Raw genomic sequence first — 21,136 nt, forward strand, 5'->3', positions numbered from 1 at the left:
AAAGAGGCATCGATGTGCTTTGCATGATGAACTTTTTGTGTGACTCGGAATCCAGAGGTTGGTTAACTAACCATGCCTATTGTGAGTTTAACGTGAATATTGTAATTGTGTTTGCCCAAAGCCTGCCCATCTCCTCTTACACACCACCCTTGGTGATTCAGCAGGAAGGCATGACAGAAGGGCAAGGGCAAGGAGAGGGGACTTCCGAGGGGAGACTCTATCCCTAAACCTCGGAGGAGAGACACTTCCTCCAGAGGGTTTTTGCAGCGTGACTTGAGGATGGGGCTTGAGGACGTCCCTGCATGTCCTGATCACCTCTTGCCATGTGAGAGAAAAGCAGACAGTGAAACCTATCTTAACTGCTGTGGTTCATGCTTCCCAAAACATCATGAAAACTTTGGGACTATTTGACTATTTGACATGAGTTTGGTTTCTTATCTGTCCAGTCACTCAGAGATAACAGTGGGAAAGTGAGATTAAGATTCATATCCTCATAAATCCTAGGGAACGGGGTTAAAACTCATTTGAAGTCTCTTTAGTCATCAGCTATGTGAAAGGCCACAAATTAAGATGGATACAGGTGGCCTGGGATCAATGTTGACAGGCCTGGTAACTATCGTCTGCTCTCTCTCTCTCTCCTGGGTCTTTTATGAAGTGATTTGAATGTTCTAATTAAACATGGCAGTGGACTGCTTCCAGACGTCACTCTTCCAAGCTAGAGGAAAGCTTGGGGTTCCAACCTGCAAAGTGTGTACCCAGCAAAGGACTTCTCCCTAACTCACTCTTCCATTCCGGGGAGCAACTTAATGAGAATACACATGTGCATTTTGACAGATCCTTTCAAATAGTGTCAGTTTGGCATAGGTGGAGTAGAGGAAATCTGCTTGGACACAAGGTTGGGGCAACTCCCCACCCTCAGCCTTCATTCCTGATAACCTTAGGAAGATAATCAGCCAGTTTGACAGGAAAGCCCTGGAAAGGCCATCTTAATGGGCCATTTTAAATGGGAGGAAAAGCAGTTGACTTCCTCCATAACAAAGAGAAGAGATCACAAATGGAGGTATATATGGAGAACAGCCCGGGCAGGGCTGACTGGAGAAGGCACAGGGCAGCACAGCTCTGAGCTTGCAAGGGGAAAGAGGATGAAAACATTAGGCTCAGGAGGTGAGCTTGGCAAGCTGCCTTCGTGGATCAGAAGTGACCTGGCTGGTGGCCTGCAATGACCTCGGCCAGTATCTTGGAGAGGCTAGGTTCTACCTGCACCCTCTGCAGCCAAATGCCTGAGTGGGAATCCTTGCCCTGCCACTTAGTGTCAGGTAACCTTGGGTAAGGTCATTCATGATCAGAGTATGTTAGTATGTTATCTCCCTTTCTGATAAAGTGGGGCTAGTGATAGCATCCACTCTATAGTGGTTGTTGTAGGGATTAAATGGATTAATACATGTATGTCCTTAGAAGACTCTCTGCTGCATAGTTATCACTTATGTGTCAGTTCGTGTTACTAGATACAGGCTGAATCCTTTTCTCGTGAACTTTACCCATCTCCTTGGCATACCTTTTGGTCAAGCTGAGAGATGGTATGGTAAAAGCAGTCTTCTACCGTAATCAGCCAAACACCTACCCTTGTCCCTTCTGGATTTGGAGGGAATGACATGAACTGGAGAGATGGTCACCCTCCCCTGCTTTCAGGAGACAGGTACACTGCACGATGGGCCAATATGGAAAGACCAGAGGGTCTTTGTGTGGACCAGGACATAGCTCTTAGCTCTCCCTGGAGCCAGTAAGATGAAGAGCATGAGTCTATGTCTCAGCTCTGCCACATACGAGCTGTGTAACCTGTGGCAAGTCATTTTCCCAATCAGTGCTCCAGGTTTATCACTAGGAAAACGGAAATAATAAATGGTGCTTCCCTCCCAAGGCTGTTGGAAGATTAAGTGAGTTAGTACATGTAAAACACTTAAAATAGTCCCTGGTGTGTTGTAAGCATCATATGAATGTTAGTTCTCTCTACTATTATTTTTATCAACTGTGAATAAGAACCTAGGTTCTTGGGGACACAGCTTCTGAATGCCAAGTGGAAGAGTTAGTCTTCATTTCTTAGTGAGCCAATAGATATTTATTTATTTATTTTGGTGAGGAAGATTCACCCTGAGCTAACATCTGTGCCAATCTTCCTCTATTTTGTATGTGGGTTGCCGCCACAGCATGGCCATGGGTGAGTGGTAATGGTCCATGCTCAGGAACTGAACCAGGGCCACTGAAGCAGAACGTGCCAAACTTAGCCACTAGGCCACGGGGCTGGCCCCATAGACATTTAAAAATACTTACTCTGTCAGACACTCTGTTCGACCCTGGGATACAGAGGTGTGCAGGACTCAGGCCTTTGAATAACACGGAGATGGAGAGAGAGAGAGTAGAGCTGGTGCTTACACAATGAGCAGGTGTTAACCAGGCAGTTAGAGCTGAGGAAAAATAGCAAAACAATGGTGGGTATTTCCCAGTGCATTGGGAACAGCAGTTGTTGGTTTGGGCAGAAGCATGGAGTGGGTGGGGCAGGTGAGGATGAGGATGGAGAAAGAAAAAACCGACTCATGGAGGATCTTTATGCCATGTGGAGTTTGGACTTTGCATTGAGGCAATGGGAAGTCATTGAGGGCATTAAGAGGAGACACAGTATGCTCAAGGTTCTGATTTGGAGTCAGTGTGTAGAGTGGAGAAGGAGATGAGGCTGGAAGCAGAGAGAGCTAAGAGTCCAGGAGAGAAGGCAGCTTGACCTGATCAAGGTGGCTGCATTAGGGGAATGGGGCAAATTCAAGAGCTATTTATAGGTAGTGTTTTAGTGAATAAGAGGTGGACAGTGAAGGAGAGAGAGAGAGAGGAATTGAGGATAAATCTCAGGGTTGTAAAGTTATAGGTATTAGTGAGTTCTTAAATTTTTATTTTATTTTATTTTATTTTTGGTGGTGTTAGGAATAATTCAGAGGCAGGGAAATTTCAGAATGCTGAAGAACAGGATGATTAAAGCAGGCATTAACGTTTGATCGTCCCGGACTGGAGAACTCCTTTTCAGCACCTGAGTTCTTAGCTCTTAGGAGAGCCAATTTCCTACTCGCTTGAAATAAGCATGACCATGTGATTTCCTTTGGCTAACAGAAAAGCATTTTATTTTTGGTGCTCATGTCGCACCTTTCTCTTCCCCTGCCGTGGGAGGGTTGGGAGCCAAGAATACATGGAGGTGCCCTAAGATTGGATCACTGAGCCCACACATGGAACCCAGCTGCCGTGGAGAGCCACTCAGATCTGCAGAGGACTTCGCACGAGCGAGGAATAGCTTTTGTTGTATTAAGCCATTGAGATTTGGGGTTGTCTGTTTCCAGCATAACCTAGCCTATTCTGACTCTATGGTGGTGAGAGAATGAGTGAGATAACGTATATAGAGCACCTTTGACAATGCCTGGCACATACAGTCAACAACGGGCTGCCATTATCTGTATTAGTTGTGACCCTGGCACTAACTTTACTCGTGGCCTGGATCCCTCAACTACCTACCTGAGTCTCGGTTTCCTACTCTATAAAAGGAGTTAGATGAGAGGATCAGTAGAGACCCTTCTAGTACTAAGACCTCGTGGATAAATAAATCTGTGAATGTTGGTAATGGGGAAGAAATGAAAAATGAGGAACTGTGGAGTGTAATACTGGGCAGATCCAAGGAGAAGCAGGAGATCAAGTGGTTAGACTCTCAGTTTCCAGCTGCCCCTGCAGAGATTGTCCTCTTCCTCCTCAGGGTTCGGGGAGGGTGGGGAGAGAAGACCCCGCTGAAGACTCAGAGCTGACCTGAGTCATTGGGTTATTTTTCCCTCTGTAGAATCAACGGGATTTCATAAATTATTTCTTATAAGGTTACAATGTATTAAGAATCCTTGGACACTGAAGTCCTTATCCCTAGGAATAGTAGTCAGGTGGTGGAAAAATCTGGAAGACAGAAGATTCTCAATAAATGTGTTTTTCCTTTCTCCTTCCTTTTCCAAGCTTCATAGCTAATGCCTAGCTATCCTGGTCTGGGAGAAGTGTCTCCTTCCCTTCTGCTCGGACATGTACAAGTACTGCCTTATACGGTCAGTACTCATTTGCATGTACCCTTATATTTACTATTTACTGTCTCTGGCCTTCCATCTGGGAACATTTTCTTCTGCCAGAAGAAAGTATTTCATTTGGTATAGGTCTGCTTGCCACTTGCATACTTTGGCCCTTGTTGGTATAAAAGTGTCTTTATTTAACTTTTACTCTTGAAGAGTATTTTCACCACGTACAGTGTGCTCCCAGGTTGTCAGCTAATTTCCTTCTGTCTTTTCTGCTTTCCATTGCTTTTCTGTTGAAAATCAGTTGCCAGTCTAACTATTGCTCATTTGAAGTTACTGTGTCTTTTTCCTCTGGCTGATCATAAGATTCTTTTTGTCTTTTGAATTTCTTGCAGTTTTATTGTGATATGTCCAGGTGTGCATTTCTTTATATTTATCTTGCTTGGGGTTTGTAGAACTTCTTGATTCTGTGGGTAAATAATTAAAGGATTCATCCTTCTTTCTCTTAACAAATATTTGCTGAGCACGTGCCCCAGAGCACTCCCAGTGGTGAGAAATGACCGGAAAGTAGGCAGCCTCAGTATGGAGGATTGCTCCAACTCTAGCGTAAGCACAGGTGCTTCGGGAGCACATTCTGCTGGGCTTGTTGTCTAAGCCAGTCCTGAGGGACACGTAGGGGATCAGCAGGCAATGCACGAGCAGAGGCTGGGAACAGGTGTCTGAATGTAGCATCTGCTCGTGCACGGCCCCCAGAGGAGGGGCACGGAGGGCTTGTGGAACTGCAAGTAGGTCAGTGTGTCTGCACTGCTGGGCGGGAGCCTGAGAGCTCTGAAGGTGAGTGGCCACAGATGAGGCTTGGTTGTCAAGTGCTCAGCTCCAGCTGCAGTATCTCTTTTTGGCTTTAGACAGATATCTACTTCCTCTATGACATCTTGCCTAGGATGATTCAAACCACCTCAAACTCAGTTGGCCAAGGATCTGGCTTGTGTGTCCCAAATCTCAGCCTCCTCCAGAGCCCCAGCCCATGGTTCAGTTGCTCGTGCTAGAGAACTGGGCCTGATTCTCTGCATGGCCTGATGGCCCGGTGTGACTTTGTCCTCTATCTCTGCAGTCTCGTCTCGCATGATGCTTTGTTCTTGCCCTCTCCACTCCAGCTACGTTGACCTTCTTTCCAGTTTCTCAAACATGCTCCCTCCTATCAGGTAGATTTTACAAGTGATGTTTCCTCTTCCTGGAAAAGCTTCCCCTATTACCTCATCACTTCCTTGGAGAAGCCTTTCAACCCCCACCACATACGCCTTACACATTCTCATCCTGTATCACATTTCCTCTCACAGTGCCAGCCACAGCTTGTAATTAGATATTGATTGCCATGGTTATGTGTGTAAATTTATAAAGGTCACTTTATAAATCCTGATATCGTCTCTCTCTTGATATATATGTATAAATATATATATATTTCATTTTTGTAGGAAAACAACAGCAAAGACAGATCAGAGACAAGTCAACGTAGAACTTCCTGAAGTGACTTGAGACTGGGGAGTCCTTTGCCTTTGACTGATGCTGTCAGTTGCAGATAGAATTTTCACTAAAGCTGGAGAAGGGCTGACAGCGGAGGTCAGAGAAATCTGGAATGGCCAAGTTAGCAAACACCATTCCCGCTTGGTGGGGCCCCCACCCCCTGCTGAGAGAGCTGTCCACTTAGGCCCCTGTGTTTTCCAAATAGCTTCTGTTTAGTTTTCATCTCTCAAGAAGTAAGCACATGAAAAGATCAGTCATAGGGCAGATTCAGCAGGGTAAACATTAACTAGATATTGATCTGGACTTCTTTCACATCTGATGAGTAATGTGGTGAATGCTCAAGCTGAGTTGTATCTGGCCTGGAAAGTCTATATTGACTTTTGGAAGATTATAAAAGAGAAACAGAAGTTTCCTAAATGGGAACTGTTTTCACACGTGTAGATGGGTTGACTGGTCTGAGTCCCATAGAATAACATGGGCGAACAGGAGAAGACATTGTGAGACTCACCCTGGTCTGTTTTTGTCAAGCAAACCAAAGGGTGCAAAGGAGTTAATTTTTGAAATGACCAAACTCTCTTCCTGACTCGATTAATCTAGCTGGTGCTGCTGCTCACGTCCAGAGTGCTTGCTCTGTGGGAGAGCTCAGGGTGTTTGGCTGATGATCAAGGAGTCAAGGAAGCGATCTCCCTTCTTGTAGGGCCACGGAAGTCCTACTGCAGAAAGGATTCTTACCAGGGGACACAGCATCACTATAGCCACTGTAAGTGTGGGGGCCAACCATGGGCCTGGCAAACCAGGAAGTCACTTTGATTTCACAGAGCTGGGCTTATCAAAGAAAGTCATGCAAAGGAATCCTTTGCACGTTGCTGGAATCTCCCCAGACTTGGCTCCCCTCCTTGGGGTTTTGTTCTTCCAGTCCCTGGGGAGACCACCAACATTCATGTGCTCTGACTCTCCCACCGCATGATGTTGCAAGAGTTATCAACATTTTAAGTCTGTGTATTGAGCATGTGAAAAATGCCATTTTTTTCCTCATAGACTGTCTAAAAGACACAAATTGCTTTAGTGATAAGATTGTTTCTGCTCTGATACCCATCCATGGCAAGCCCTCACAGTACTTTCAACAGGGCAGGAGGGGAGGGTCGTCAGCTTTGCTAAGGTTCATGATGTTAATATCATCATTCACCTCTGTAAAACGAAGAGGAAAAACCTTCAGATGCCAAACATTTATTGGCTTCCAAGAATGAGCCCTAATATTCACTACAGAACCTAAAAATGTCCACATCCAAAATAGTAACCTGCCCAAACTGAGCGCATTTGCTGGATTGCTGATTGCCAATGTCTAGTCAAGAGTGGATTCTGAGGTATCAGTTTTGAGCTCTCTCCCTCCTTGTGTTCTAGATCTGAGCACAGAGGCTGGCCTGAGCCTCCCTTTGCACAGGCTGCATTTTCGTGGAAAAAGCATCGTGCCCTTAACTCAGGAGGGGGTGTTGTCCTGCATACTGACATCCTCGTGAGGGCAGGAGAGTTTCCATTGCTGTTGTTCATTGCCAGACAGGTTGTTTTCATCTGGTTTCAGACAGAGAAGACAAAGTAGTTGTGTCTGTGCATCTTAAAATTCACCCTGCATGAAAAATAATTGTTTACTTCATTTTGTGCCAACTTTTAATGATGAGTTGGTATGTGGATTAAAAGCTCGGGCTTAAGCAATGAGTCTGAGGGAAGCTAAAAGTAATTGGGGGAATGTTGGAGACTTCTGTTGGTAACTTTCATGTTACAGGACCACCCGCTTTGCTGGTGAGGCACAGATTGTCTCTCCTTGAATCCTGCTTCTTGAAATGAAAGGTGAGATTAAATATGTCTGTTCAGGGCATTTTGAAATGAGGTCTTATCAAAATAAGGGAGGTGAACAGGAAGGGAAGGGAGAAAAACAAAAGGTCTAATTTTCTGTATCTCAGTAGGAGTTGAAATGTACTCAGATCAGTAGGGTCAGGAGTTTAGATACTTTCATGCTTGTTAACATCATAAGGAGCTACTGCCGTACATGACATCAACCACTTGCAAGCGAAGCGTGATCAGATATACCCCAGGCCACAGAGAATCTGGAAAGTTTCCTACCCATTCTGCTAGCTAATCTTTTGGAAGGCAATTTATAAGCTCCATTTGATTAGGAAAAGCCTTTCTCTAGTACTTAGGTGGGGGTTGGAAGTCCTTTCATACATTTTCGTAATTAACTTCTGATACCCTAATGGGCACCTCATCCCATCCACATGCACAGATGTATTGAGCACTTATTTGCGAGCCACTGCTTAGGAATGGAATGAGGGACAGAGATGAAGTAGCAGGGCCAGTGTCCCCCGGAGGTGTAAGCCCCAAGCCCTGCTGTGGTGATGCTCAGGGACATGGTTCTGGGCACTTGGGGCACATGCAGCTACCCAATCCAGTGTCAGCCTTGAACAGGAAGGGAAACGCCCCAAGTATGCACAGCCAGTCATCATACAGAAACACCGCCTGAGGCTGTCTGTGTTGACTGCTGTCGCAGCTATTGGTCATCTGCTCAGACACACGCCTGGCCTCACAGGGGTGGGGGCAGGGAACGGACACTTCAGCAAGAAGGCTCTCAAGTCAGAGTGAGACTCTTCCATCCGAAGTCTGATCCCAAAGGCTCTCCGCAGCCCCAGGGCCTAAGCTCCAGGGAGACACTGCCAGCATGCTGACGCTTGAAAGAACAGACAGCTGGAATGAATCAAACCCGAATGAAATCACAGCAGGTCTCACAATTGATACCTGAGCTCTCCATTGGAAACCGAGTCATAAAAAGTACATTGAAGAGGGGCCAAAAGACAGTGTTAAAAACCTAAAAAGAATAAGAAAATGTTTTGAAGAGGAGGAGTTTTTGGAAAAGGAGCCTTGACAAGGATTGCTGGATAATGGATAAGCTAGTTTTCTTTATGTATCATTCAAGTGTAAGTTGTGAGCAAATCTGCTCATGGTTCGTCTTACCCTTGGGAGGAGCAGGTTGGGAGTCATGGCTATCGGCTAGTGGTTCTTAAACTTTTTTGACTGTGACTTCCCCTAACAAATTATTTCACATCCTGTCCTGGTAACATGCTCTCTCTCTCTCTCTTTTAAACACATACAACTTCAGGAAGAATTTCATGCAACCATACTTGCCCTTCCTACACGTTATGCGCTGTGGTATTTTCTCTTCTATTTCTATTCAATCTTTTCATTAATTCAGTAAAATACTGTTCTTCAGTATTTTATCAAATTGATTTCAAATCAAGAGAGTAGATCTTAAAAGTTCTCATCACAAGAAAAAAAATTTGTACCTATGTGTGGTGACGAATGTTAACTAGACTTATTGTGGTGATCAATTCCCAATATGTACCAATATCACATCATTATGCTGTACACCTGAAACTAATATAATGTTATATGTGAGTTATATCTCAATTAAAAAATTGATTTCACATATATTTCATTGTCCCTTAATGTTTTGAAGCCACCATTTGATAATTACGGGTCTTGAGTAGTGTATGTATGTACTGGGTTGCAAAGTAAAATGTATTTCTTACTGTGCGTTGTGGTCAAAAACAGTTGGAAACCACATCTGCGGGGTTAGGAGCCTTGATCCTCTTCCAGATGGTGAAGTTACCTGGAGGAGGCTCGAGGCAGAGGCGGAGGAAGGACTCGCACCAGCAAGTTATTTGAAAAGACGAGAGCTCATCCTCCGGCAGTGGGTCTACCCCTTCTCCATCCAAATGGGCCCTGAAAGAGGAGAAGGGGACGGCCGCTATGGGCCATGCGGGGATTCTGCCTGCTGCCTATTTTGGTGTGTAAAGTTTATTGGAATACAGCCAAGCCATTTTACCTAGTGTGTGTGGCCGCTTTTGTGCTACAACTGCAGAGGTAAATAGTTGCAACAGAGTCCATGCAAAGCCAAAAAATACTTAGTATCTGGCACTTTACAGAGAAAATTTGCCAACCCCCATCAGCGTCTCAGGATGTCTGCCCTTCCACAAGCGCCTCTCAGGTTGCAGGCTGCCCTTTCCCGGCACCTCTTCCAATCCGTCCTTGATGATCAGTTACCCTTGAATAACAATTTTGGGCTCAATGTGGGCCATTGCAGACAGAGTCCTCTCCCCACTTCCCACCCTCCTGGATAGGTGGCTACTGGGGGAACAACTTCCCACACAAAATCCGGGGCTTTGCACTCCAGGTGGGTTATCCGGAAGCAGATACTGAGATTGAGTATGGGGTGCAAGAGGAGCTCCTGTGGAAAGAAAGGTGAAGAAGCAGGACTGGGCAGAAGGAAAAGCTGGACTGCACTGCAGGTCTGACGAAGCCTCAGCCCACCCGACAGGGAGCGCTGGAGCCAGAGTCGGCCTCAGGGGCTCATCTCTGCGCCAGCCTTGTCAGTCAGCCGGCCTGGTCAAGGGGACTGCCCCGGCCTGGCGCCACCTCAGGTGAGGCCACTCTCTGCAGCCCAGGCCATTCGCCCTGCCAATGGGCAGTAAGTCCTTCCTGAGCGGCGATCTGGGCCGTGCGTCTGAGCGTCCCGCTGTCTGCCTCTTGTGCCGCTCGACAGACTTCCCTGTACTCTTGGGGAGCAGCTCCTCCGTGCTCTGGTGCGCCTCTCTTCCTCAGGGGAAGCTAGAGGGAGATTTATGGGAGACATTACAGCGCCCACTTCAGTGCTGGGCCTCCTGGTTTACCGCCTCTGCTCTCGGTCTGGGGTCCCCTTGCTCTCAGCCACAACCTCTGCAGTCTTGGTGTCTCACCCGGTGACGTGACTCAGACCCTCATTCCTGAGGGACCCAAGGTCTCTGTCACTGTGCTGTTCTCCAGCCAGATTTGCTGTTACCGTCCATGTACAGTCACACGGAGGCAAGAACGCACACAGGGAGGCCAGAGTGGGTCACCTGGAAGACCATGTGTAACAGTGCCCAGCCTCTCCCTGATGACCAGGGTGGTGGCTCCTCTGCTTGATTGTCCAGGTGGCCATCAAGCTCATAATTTGGTGAGACTCCAGTGATGGTCCCCAGGTGAAAGTGTGCCCGCTTGGGGACCAAGACCTGTTGCCCTGCAGAGCCCAGCTTGTGGGCATGGGAAATAAACATTCCCCCAGTGTGTCATTGGGGGTGACAGCAAGTGGGGCCACTTTTGCTTCTACCCCTTGACTCTTGGACCCATATATTCTTCATTTGGAGGTGCCACATAAAGATTTTCAATTTGGTGTGTCCCTGTGTCCCTGGAATAGCACCCTGTCCTTGCAGAGTGTTCCTTCTGAGCTGGCCTTCCAGCTGTGCCCTCAGCAGGCTGTTCCAATGCTTCCACCTGGGAGGTGAGATATGTGATGCAGACTGTGGAGCTCATGGTCGTAGGCCCAGTCCCACACCTTCTGTGCCGCTCTGTGGGTCCCTGGGCCTGAAGCTCTCCTATGTGGGCTCCCTTGCCAGATCCAATGCTGCATAAACCCTGGATAGTGGAGCTGGCCGAGGCTCTGCGGACCGGAGAGTCAAAGCTAAACCCAGAATGCAGGTCTATTCCTGTGAGAACGAACCACTGGCTCTTCCAGGATGAACGACACGTCACGTAGTCAACTTGCCACTAAGAAGAAGACACGAGAAATGGTGTCACACAGGGAGCTCAGCGTCAGTCTCTCTTGCTGGCAGACTGGGTGTTCATCAGTGGCGGCAGCAGCTGGATAAGCCTTGGTGAGCGGGGTCCCTGCCGCTGGGCCGGGAGCAGCTTCCATCGTGCTGGCCCTGGAATGGCTGATGACAGAGTCACTTTGTCTACTTTGTTCAGTGCCGCGACCATGGTGCGTGCTCTTCGGAGGTCATGTGACACTCATGACACAAAGATCTTCACGTTCACTGCCCACTCCCACGTATCCACTCACCTGCCCCTCACTATTTCTATGGCCATGCCACCAAGCATCTCACAAGAGAGAACTAAAATCAGAGACATTAATAAACGTAGGCGACATGTTAGTGTCCCTTGTTTCTCTAAGGGGCGGTGGAAGAAGTTCCCAGTTATGAGTATAAGTTCACACGGTGGCAGTTTTTCTGCTCTGGAAAACCGAGGAGGGAGCTTTCCTGTATGACACCTCCACTGGATGTATTTGTGACAGTCAGTGGTTTCCATCAGATTATAAACGAGGCTACTTTCCTTGACAAGGTAGTTCAACTGATGAGAGGCTGTGCGAGTAGCTTCGACTTCAAGGAGGAGTAACTCTCTCAGGGTGGTCTGTGGGCATCAGCAACGGTGCGCTTTGCGGTGCAGTAGGGATCCTCAGCCTTGGGACTATTGACATTTTGGGCTGGGTAATTCTTTGCTGTGTGCTGTTGTGGACTGAATGTTTGTGTCCCCCCAAAATCCACATATTGAAGTCCTCACCCCCCAATGTGATGGTATTTGGAAGTGGGGCCTTTAGGAGGCGATTGGGATGGCTTTAGTGCCCTTATAAGAAGAGACATTAAAGAGGTTGCTGTCTCTTTCTCTGTTCACCATGTGAAGACACGGTGAGAAGGCAGCTGTCTGCATGCGAGAAAGAGAGCTCTCACCAAAACCCAAACCCTGCAGGAGCTTGCTCTTGGACTTTCCAGCCCCCAGAACTGTGAGAAAATCTACTTCCTCCATTTGAGCGCCCCAGTCTGTGGTATTTGTTGGCAGCCTGAGCCAGCACACGTGCATTGTAGGAAGTTTGGCAACATCTCTGGTTTCTACCCCCGAATGCCAGTAGCATTCCCCCAGTAGTGACGATTAAAACGTCCTGGACATTGCCAAATGTCCCCTGAGGGGCAAAACTGCCCCAGTTGAGACCCAGCGGGGTGCACACCAGGAGTGTGTCTCTGGTTTCATGTCGTTTAGCCTATATGAGTTCTGTGGGTTGGGAAAGAATGAAAGGGGGCTTCGTCCTGGGAAGTGGCCCTCACTTGCCCACTTCTGGAGTCTCATTTGGTGGCACTATGACAACCTGAAGGTAGCTGAAGAAGAAATGCCTGTAACGAATGGGAACTACAACAAAACAAGGCACAGGTAGCACCCTCGGGGGCTCCTTTAGAGCTCCACAGCACTTCAAAGGACAGAGCTTGTGGTCCACACGGTCCTTCTGCTCCTCCTTCCCTAAGTGCTCTGCCGTGCTGGCTGGCAGAGAAACAAAGCTTAGTACCATTAATGACCTGGTTTCTTTCAAAGTTTCAAAAATATTGTCTTGATTTGGCCATTGTTACTCACATGGAAAATTCTGGCAAATAGATTTTGGAGAAGCTCTTTTTTAGACAAGTTTGGATGAGAAAAGCTTTGAAATTTGGACTAAAATCAGAGGGGAGACTCTGGTTAATTGCCTTTAAATTACCTGGGACTTTTGAGATGCTGAAGACAGAAAATATTCCATAGATGTATCCTGAGAAATCATTTCTGTCTGAGGTGCTTTGGCTCAGCTGACCTTCCAAGAAAGGGATGATGTGTCTATTTCCAATCGAACTTTCCCCCAAAATGGACATAACAATTGTAATATTTCATAACTTCCATCAGGTTATGAGTTTTAAGCATGGTCTCTGCTCTTTTCCAGATGTTTCTGGGACCATGAGAAATACAAAGTCACGTTCAGAGTTTATGGACAGGAAGGCACCACACAACACATGTGTGGATTGTTCCTTGGAGACCCCCGCAAGGTGATGGGCACCTGAGTCTGCAGACCCCACCCCCTCACAGCCACCATGAACACACGCATGGGCCAGACCCAGGGCTGTGCAGACCTCTCTCTGCTGCTTCCCGGTTTCCTTATAGTCTTGATTACAAAAGTTGAGTTTCAGAAGTGGCCAGCACTTTCTTTCCATGGTCTCTCTTCTCTGCCTCCCAGACTCTATTGATCCATCAGCTCTTCCCTTTTCTCAGCAGCTGTGTCTGGTGGGAGTCACTCGCTGCGAGATGCCCACAGCACAGGACCTTGGGTGGATGGGGTTGCACCTTGTCTCCTGTGTTTGTTGTTGTCTCTATTGATTTTTATTGCATCCTTGCTGAGCCTGAAAAGTCTGTTTGCCCTCGCTCTCCCAACACCATCTGTGGCACTGTCCTGTCCAGTCCTGGTACACGGAGATGCTTTGGTGAATGGCCCAACTCATTCGATTGTGGGCCACTGTGCCCAGTGTCCTCCTGCTTCCTGTTCTTTGACCTTTTCCTGCTCTGTAGGGCCTCTTCCCTCTCCCGGGCCTCAGGTCTCTCAACTTTTGGTCTCGTCTGCTCTCCAGGAGCCATTGCTCTGACCTGCCTCCCGCTGGGTGTTCACCCACTCCCACTTCCTTTTCCTTCAAGACTTGTCCTCGGGCATGTCACTGAGTCTGGCCAACATGGGCAAAAGTGAGGCCTGGCAGGCCTAGATGCTAAAAAACTTCCAAAATGTGATCTTCTCTGCTCTCTCCTCTTTTCTGACCAGATGTAGAGAACCCAGGGGGAGACTTTAAGAGGTGAAGATGGAGACGAAAGATGGAGGAGAGTAGGTCCCGGGTTCCTGGATGACTCTAGGAGTCAAAAAAACACCCCAAACCATCCCTATCTCCTCTGCTGATCCACATGGGCAAAATGCAAACTTCCGTTGGGTCGAGCCCCTAAGATCTGGTAGTTGTTTGTTACAATAATTAGTCTACCCTGATTCATGCCCCGTCACTCCCCAAAGTCACCTCAAGCCGCTGATTGCTTTTTCTTACCTGCAGGCGCTGGACCAGCTTCCCTGGGGTTCCCAGATGCTGAGGGAGCTCTGTGCTCTGTGAGCTCATCTCCATGGCAGCTCGGGTTCTGCATTGGTCTTGACCCATTTCTTCAGTGCCGTAGGTGAGATCTCTCCCTCCCCCACATTTCCTTTATTTAAAAATTTTATACTATTTGCACTGGCAACATACATGTAGATTCCAATACTATGCTCCTAACCCGGAGCTTGCCTCCCTTGTTCTAAACATTGGCTGTGGCTCCAGGATGCCTGCACGCCTCTCTAGTTGTAGCGTTCGGGGTTTCTGGGTGCCCCACCATTGGCCGGCCCCCTCAGAGCCCTGACACCAGGCTGCCATGGGCCTGAACTGAACCCCACCAGTTCCAGCTCCTTCTCTGCACAGGCAGCCCCAGCACTGTCACAGTTATACCCACTTCCTGTAACACCCACCTTCCATAAAGGCCCCGACATAGGCAGTGACTCTCAGAGGGCAGTGGCTACCCTCTCAGGGGTCAGGGAAGCTCTAACAGGCAGGGAACAGACGTCTCTGGAAGGGCCGAATATCCCCACAGGGAAGGCTTGGCTTCCGTGTGGAGGCATCTCTGAACGTGTTTACACTTACGTGGACCTGTGCTCCAGTGTGTTTGTGTGCATGTGGACGTGTGCTCTGAGTGTGTTTGGGCCTGGTGGAGGTGTGCTCTGAGTATGTTTGTGCTGTGTGGAGGTGTGTTCTGATTGTGATTGTGTCCATGGGGAGGTGTGCCTTGAGTGTGTTTGTGTTCATGTGGAGGTGTGCCTTGAGTGTGTTTATGTCCATGTGGAGGTGTGCTCTGAGTGTGTTTGCGCTGTGTGGAGGTGTGCTCTGAGTGTGTTTGGGTCCATGTGGAGGTGTGCTCTGATTGTGTTTGTGTCCATGTGGAGGTGTGCTCTGATTGTGTTTGTGTCCATGTGGAGGTGTGCTCTGAGTGTGTTTGTGTCCATGTGGAGGTGTGCTCTGAGGGTGTTTGTGTCCATGTGGAGGTGTGCTCTGATTGTCTTTGTGTCCATGTGGAGGTGTGCTCTGAGGGTGTTTGTGTCCATGTGGAGGTGTGCTCTGAGTGTGTTTGGGTCCATGTGGAGGTGTGCTCTGATTGTGTTTGGGTCCATGTGGAGGTGTGCTCTGAGTGTACACCCCGGCCTGCTGAGGGCCTCCACAGCCACTCTCCCTCCTGGAATCTGTCCTCCTCAGTCTGCAGTAAACTGCCACTTTTGTTACACCCCAGATTTAATACAACTCTTTAAAAATGTTTCCTTTTGGTCTTTAATTGAATTAAATCTTTTTTTTTTACTAAACCTTGCTGTGTTATGCTCAGTGTGGAGAAGTGGAGAAACCAGATAAAGACCTGGGCCCTGTCTTTGAGGAGCTCACCACCTAGCAGGAGGGAAAGAGACATGTGTACCAGGGACCCCAATGTAATGTGGAATGTAAAACATTTGGCACAAAAATATAAACCAAATGCTATAGGAAAAGGCACAATTAGTGTCTGGCATGCCTGACAGGACCGGGTGCACTCTGTGATTTGGGGCTAAATTCCTTTGGAGGACTGTCTTATTGCTCTATCGGATCACGGCAGATGGCTTGGTTTCTTTTCAACGCACTCTGCACGTTTCTCTTTGCTCCCAGGCTGAGCTGTCTTGGGCATCACTGGGATAAAGGCTTTCATGAAACCAGGCTTCCTCGGCAGCTCCCAGGCCTGTGCTCTCTAATCCTCCCGGGATGTGAACCTGCTCACCTCCCTTTGATCTGGTCACGTCACCTGCCTCCAGCACGCTCAGCTCTGCGTAGATCCGAGGGCTGCTGCCTTCAGTGCCTGTGGCTGCTCAGATCAGTGTGTGGACATCTGTTTCCCAGGCGAAACACAGCGCCGGCTGCAGTGGCTGGATGTGGGATTGGACAGGCACACAGAAAAACGTAGAAATCATGCCAGTAGTAACCATAACAGTAATTAATAGTCAGGATAATAATCATCTAGCCGCAGTGGCAATACACTTGAAAGAATTTTCCTTGGGTATCTTTTTTAATGTCCTAGATGAGACAGGAAGGTTGGGCTTTTGAAGATATAAAAGAAACCCCAAAAGGACAGATCTGTGATCAATGTCAATTTCGCTCGTGCTAATGACTACCTGTTCTAAACTTGGCACCATTTTTTTGCTGGACATTTTTTTTTTTTTTTGAAGTGGTTGAAAAGAAAAGTGTAAATGTGGAAAATGGATTGATGAGGACAAACTGTGGGGCCCTGCTTCACTCGTGGACTCTGGCGTCTCCTTGCCTCAAGATGGGGGACACATGACCTCTGCTGGCTCCACACTTCCTGGTTTTTAAGGATCCACACAGACCTTGTGACGATTTTAAGGAATATGGGCCATGAACTTTCAGCGTGTCACGTCTGACTCCAAGTTTGTGCTCCTCTCCTCATAAGCCAGGTGTCCCCCTTGGGGCTAGAACCAGCTTCCATTTCTCGGCACTGTGGGATCACAGGGGTCTCCGTCTTTCCCTCAGTCTTTCTGTTTGCTCTTGAAACCGGACGCTTATTCCAGCCTCTCTAGCACTGAGATCCCTTCCTTTTCATTGCAGTAATGTGCTTACTCAAGCTTCCATCGCACAAGTCCAGAGCAGGGCCCAGCTGCCTGCTGACAGACTCCCAGGCTGACGCCGCTCCGCCCGGCCTGGATTCCTGCTTGTCCTCCTCCAGTCACCCGACAGGACAGCATCAGGATGAGAGTGAACACCTGGACTAGCCCCTGTTGCCTGTGGCTGGGTCCTCTAGATGCTTGTCTGGCTTTCTAACTTCTCAGCTTCTGTGGCGGGGCCTAGGCGGCAGCGTCTGTGGGTTGGCTCTGCTTTATACATGCCTCATTTTCTATAATTATAGAAAAGTCCCAGTTTTGGATGGGATGTGGCTGCCCAGAATAAAGGCATTTCCCAGCCTCCTTTGCAGCTCCCATGTGTACAGCAGTAATACGGGCAATCCCTTCAGACCAGGGACTGGCAAACTTTTACTGTAAGGGGCTAGTTTGTAAATATTTTAAGATTTGCAGGCTATACACTCTCTGTCACAGGTACTCCTCTCTGCCACTGTAGTGTGAAAGCAGTCACGCTAAGTGAGTGAGCGTGGTTGTGTGCCAAGAAAACTTTCCTTACAAGAACAAGCTGAGGGCCAGATTTGGCTCATTGGCTTCTGGTTTGCCAATCTCTACTCTAGACAAATACTCCAGGCAGACAGAATGACAAGACAGAAGGGGCGCAGGTCCCTGACACCTTGACGTCCCATATCTGCTCTGGATTGCTTCCATCTAGACTTTTATGAGAGAGAAATAAATGTCTCTCTTGCTTAAGCTTCTGTTTTTATTCTCTGTTTGTGGTAGATTAAAGATGATTCCAAATTCTTTGTTCCTCCTCCCATTGAGAAGTGGAGTCTAATTTCCCCTCCCCCTGAATCTGCCTAAATGATTTCTTTGACCAATAGAACGTGTGGAAGTGATGTTCTGTGACTTCTGAGGGCAGGCCTTAAGAAGCCTTGCAGCTTCTACCCAGCATCTTGGGACTTTCCTTTGGGTCCCTGAGCTGTCATGAAGGAATTCCGACCACCCCGAGAGTGCCATGCCGAGGGGCCACACGGGAGCTCTGGTGGACAGTCCCAGCTGAGCCAGCCTTCTGTTCATCCTGCCCAAAGGCTGCTTGGACTATCCAGACCAGCTCATCCCCTCTTGAGTGACTTCTATTGATGCCATGTGGAACAGAAAAGATCGGCCGAGCCCTGCTTGAACTCCGGACCCACGAAATTATGAGATAGAGTGAAATGGTTGTTTTCAGCCATTTAAAACTTTAAGATTTAGAGAAGTGACGTCAGTGCCTCTCCTCCCCCGTGGGCGGGGCTCACCTTCCGCCTCGCCCATTCTGTTTCTTTCCTCCTGCTCCTCTCTTGCCACATCCAGCCCTGAGAAGGAACACATTTAAGAAGCTAGAGAAATGATTTGCTTTTTAAAATACTGAATGAAATATGGGCTCTATTGAGTCCTAATTATAGAGGAGATGAAATTAAACAAGTTCTAGAGGAAATAACAATAAGGCTGTGGGGCAGGATACCATCGCCAAACAGTGCTTCAATTCCTGATTTGTTCTCTAAACTCTGCCACTCTCCGTGGGTGGAAGCTGAGGAAGCGTGGGCTTTGGAGTTAGACGCAGTTTTGATTATTGGCTCAATCCTTGTCAGCCAGGTAACCCTGGGTATTTTATTTGACTACTCCAGAACTTTGTGCCCTGGTTTTAAAAATGGAAATAATATTATTTACCTCAAAGCAGTGTTGTGCGGATTAAATATGCTAATATACACAAATATCTGGCAAACCAGTGGTCAGTGAACATAGTTTCCTCTATGATTCAAGCAGCTTCTACTCTGTGCTGTCCACCAGCCACATGTGGCTGCCGAGCATTTGAAATGCGGCCTGAATTAAAATGTGCTATCAGGGTAGAATAAGTACTGGATTTTGAAGACTTTGTGCAAAAAAAAAGAGAAGGCAAAATATTTAATTTTAAAATATTGATTGAACGATAAAAGAATACTATTTTGTATATATTTGGGTAAGTATAGTATATTATTAAAATCAATTTTGCTAGTTGCTTTTTATAGTTTTCATATGGCTATTTAAAAAGTTTAGAATTATGTATATGACTCACATTAATGGCTTGCATTATATTTCTACTGGATAGTGCTGTTCTGGATGGCTAGAAATCTAAGCTAGTTTTAGGACACTTTTTGAGCGAGGGTGTCATTCTCTCATCTCTACACACATTTACTATCTATGTGTGGCAGAAATTTCTAGTGTCCTTACATATCTGTTTCTCTTCTTATTCCAGGCACACGGGAAGACTACCATTCTGTGCAGCAGCATTTAACTATGGTGAGGCCTCCAGCACTTGCATCCTCTGCTGAGCTGACCGCGGAGGGGCGGCCTCTCAGCCTGCTGTCCTGAGTCACGGCCTGGAGGGCGGATGTTCTGGAGAGATGCCTGGACCTGGAGTAGAATTTGCTTGAATGAAAAATAAACCATTGTCTTGTTAAGACATTGAGATTTTGTTGTTTGTTTTATTGATTTTGTTGTTTGTGGCAAGAGCATAACCCAACTTCTCTTGATTAATAAATGTGTTTTCTGATTAACAAATTTAAATGCTCACCTTGAATTTTTTCTCTGTTTTACTCTCTGTGTGTACACACAAAGAGAATTTTGAAAAAGTAGGTTAAACAAAGTAGATTTTTGATGGTGTGTAATAGGGGAAAAAAGCTTGGCTGGGAAATATAAATCTATGGAAAATGTTGGAAAAACAGTGAGAAGTAGTGTTGTCTAATAAAAATTAAAGAATTCAATTCAAGTCCATCTCGTCTTATTCTTGGACATTAACAGAGTACAGAAAAATCACAGAATTGAGTGGGAATATTCTAATACGAACCCCAGGTAAGAAGTTTACAGGTAGTGTGAAAAATGCTGAGAAAATCAGAATGTCCACAAATGTTGTGGTTTCTCTCTTTGGAAATAGCGTTGGCACCTCTGGGCTAAGAGATATAACTGGCTTTCCAAGAAGATATCAATTTCTGGAATCACTGGAAGTCAATTTTGAAGTAGGCCAAATCTATCATAATCCTCCTAATGGATTTCGCTTTGTCTCTTCCCTCCCATTTGGAAATTTACTTGGTTGTGGTAAGGTACAAACTTTCAATTATAAAATAAATAAGTTTAGCATGTAATGTACAGCACGATGACTGTAGTTAACACTGCTGTATAATATATATGGAAGTTCTTAAGAGAGCAGATCCTAAGAGTTCTCCTCACAAGGAGAAAAATACTGTTTTTTCCTTTTTGTATTTATGTGAGATCTGGATGTTAACTAGACCTCTTGTGGTAATAATTTCATGATCTATGTAAGTGAAATCATAATGCTGTACACTTTAAACTTACACAGTGCTGTATATGAGTTACATCTCAGTAAAACTGGAAAAGAAAGAAAGAAATTCTACTTGGGATTTCTTGTATAATTTGAAGTTAGCAGCCAAGGATTAGGACTTGAGTTCTGAACAGAACTCTTCCCTACTCACTTCCTTATCACATCTCCTTCCAAAAGAGAATGCGGCCATGGGGCGCTCGTCAAAGAACAGGGGCAGGGGTGGGGGGACTGCCCTCGTTGCTTCTGAGTGGAGTAAAGAAGTCTGGCCATTCTGGATATGAAATGAATGCTAAGTCTCCACACTGATGATGATTGCGCAGAACTTGGCTAAGACACAAACCCAAGTTCAATCATCTGTAAACACAAATCCATGACGGCACTAGAAACATGTGACTGACATAGCCGTCAAATGAAAATGTAAAAACTTCTGTTGTTTTTAAGAAGCAGGAAGTTGAGTAGGATGTTCCTAATAGAGGGAAGACTAAAGAAACCACAGAGCAAACACAAAGTTTGTTTACAGGGTCCTTTTTGAGAAAGTATGGTTCCCCATCTGAGGACGCTTCACTTCTGATCTTGTTAGGTCCACAAGCATAGCCAGGCAACAGGAAGTCACGGCGGCTCCGTGACTGTTGCTGTAGGGCAGCCACTGCACTTCTTAAAAAGGAACCGAGAACATAGCGGAGTCCCTCACAGCAATTCACATGCCAGCAAGAAAATTATAGACCGTCTAAAAATAATTAGAAACAATTTGCCAATAATTCTTAACCTCCATACATTTTCTTTTGGTGTTAGAACAATTTGATTTAGTGAATTTATTCTTTTTTATTCTTTGAATTGTAA

General features: G+C 46.7%; 1 long non-coding RNA gene across 4 annotated transcripts in view; it reads left to right on the forward strand.

The window, feature by feature from the left end:
• Positions 1 to 19,518, forward strand: part of LOC139084499 (uncharacterized) — a 55,363-nt gene extending 35,845 nt beyond the window's left edge. For all 4 annotated transcript variants that reach the window (XR_011541924.1, XR_011541923.1, XR_011541927.1 and 1 more), the window contains 2 exons: positions 14,324 to 14,441; positions 19,214 to 19,518. This is a non-coding gene — a long non-coding RNA (uncharacterized lncRNA). The remainder of the gene's footprint in view (positions 1 to 14,323; positions 14,442 to 19,213) is intronic.
• Positions 19,519 to 21,136: the final 1,618 nt, after the last annotated feature.

Source organism: Equus przewalskii, chromosome 7 (assembly GCF_037783145.1).
Source record: "Equus przewalskii isolate Varuska chromosome 7, EquPr2, whole genome shotgun sequence".
In the NCBI taxonomy this organism is placed as follows: domain Eukaryota; kingdom Metazoa; phylum Chordata; class Mammalia; order Perissodactyla; family Equidae; genus Equus; species Equus przewalskii.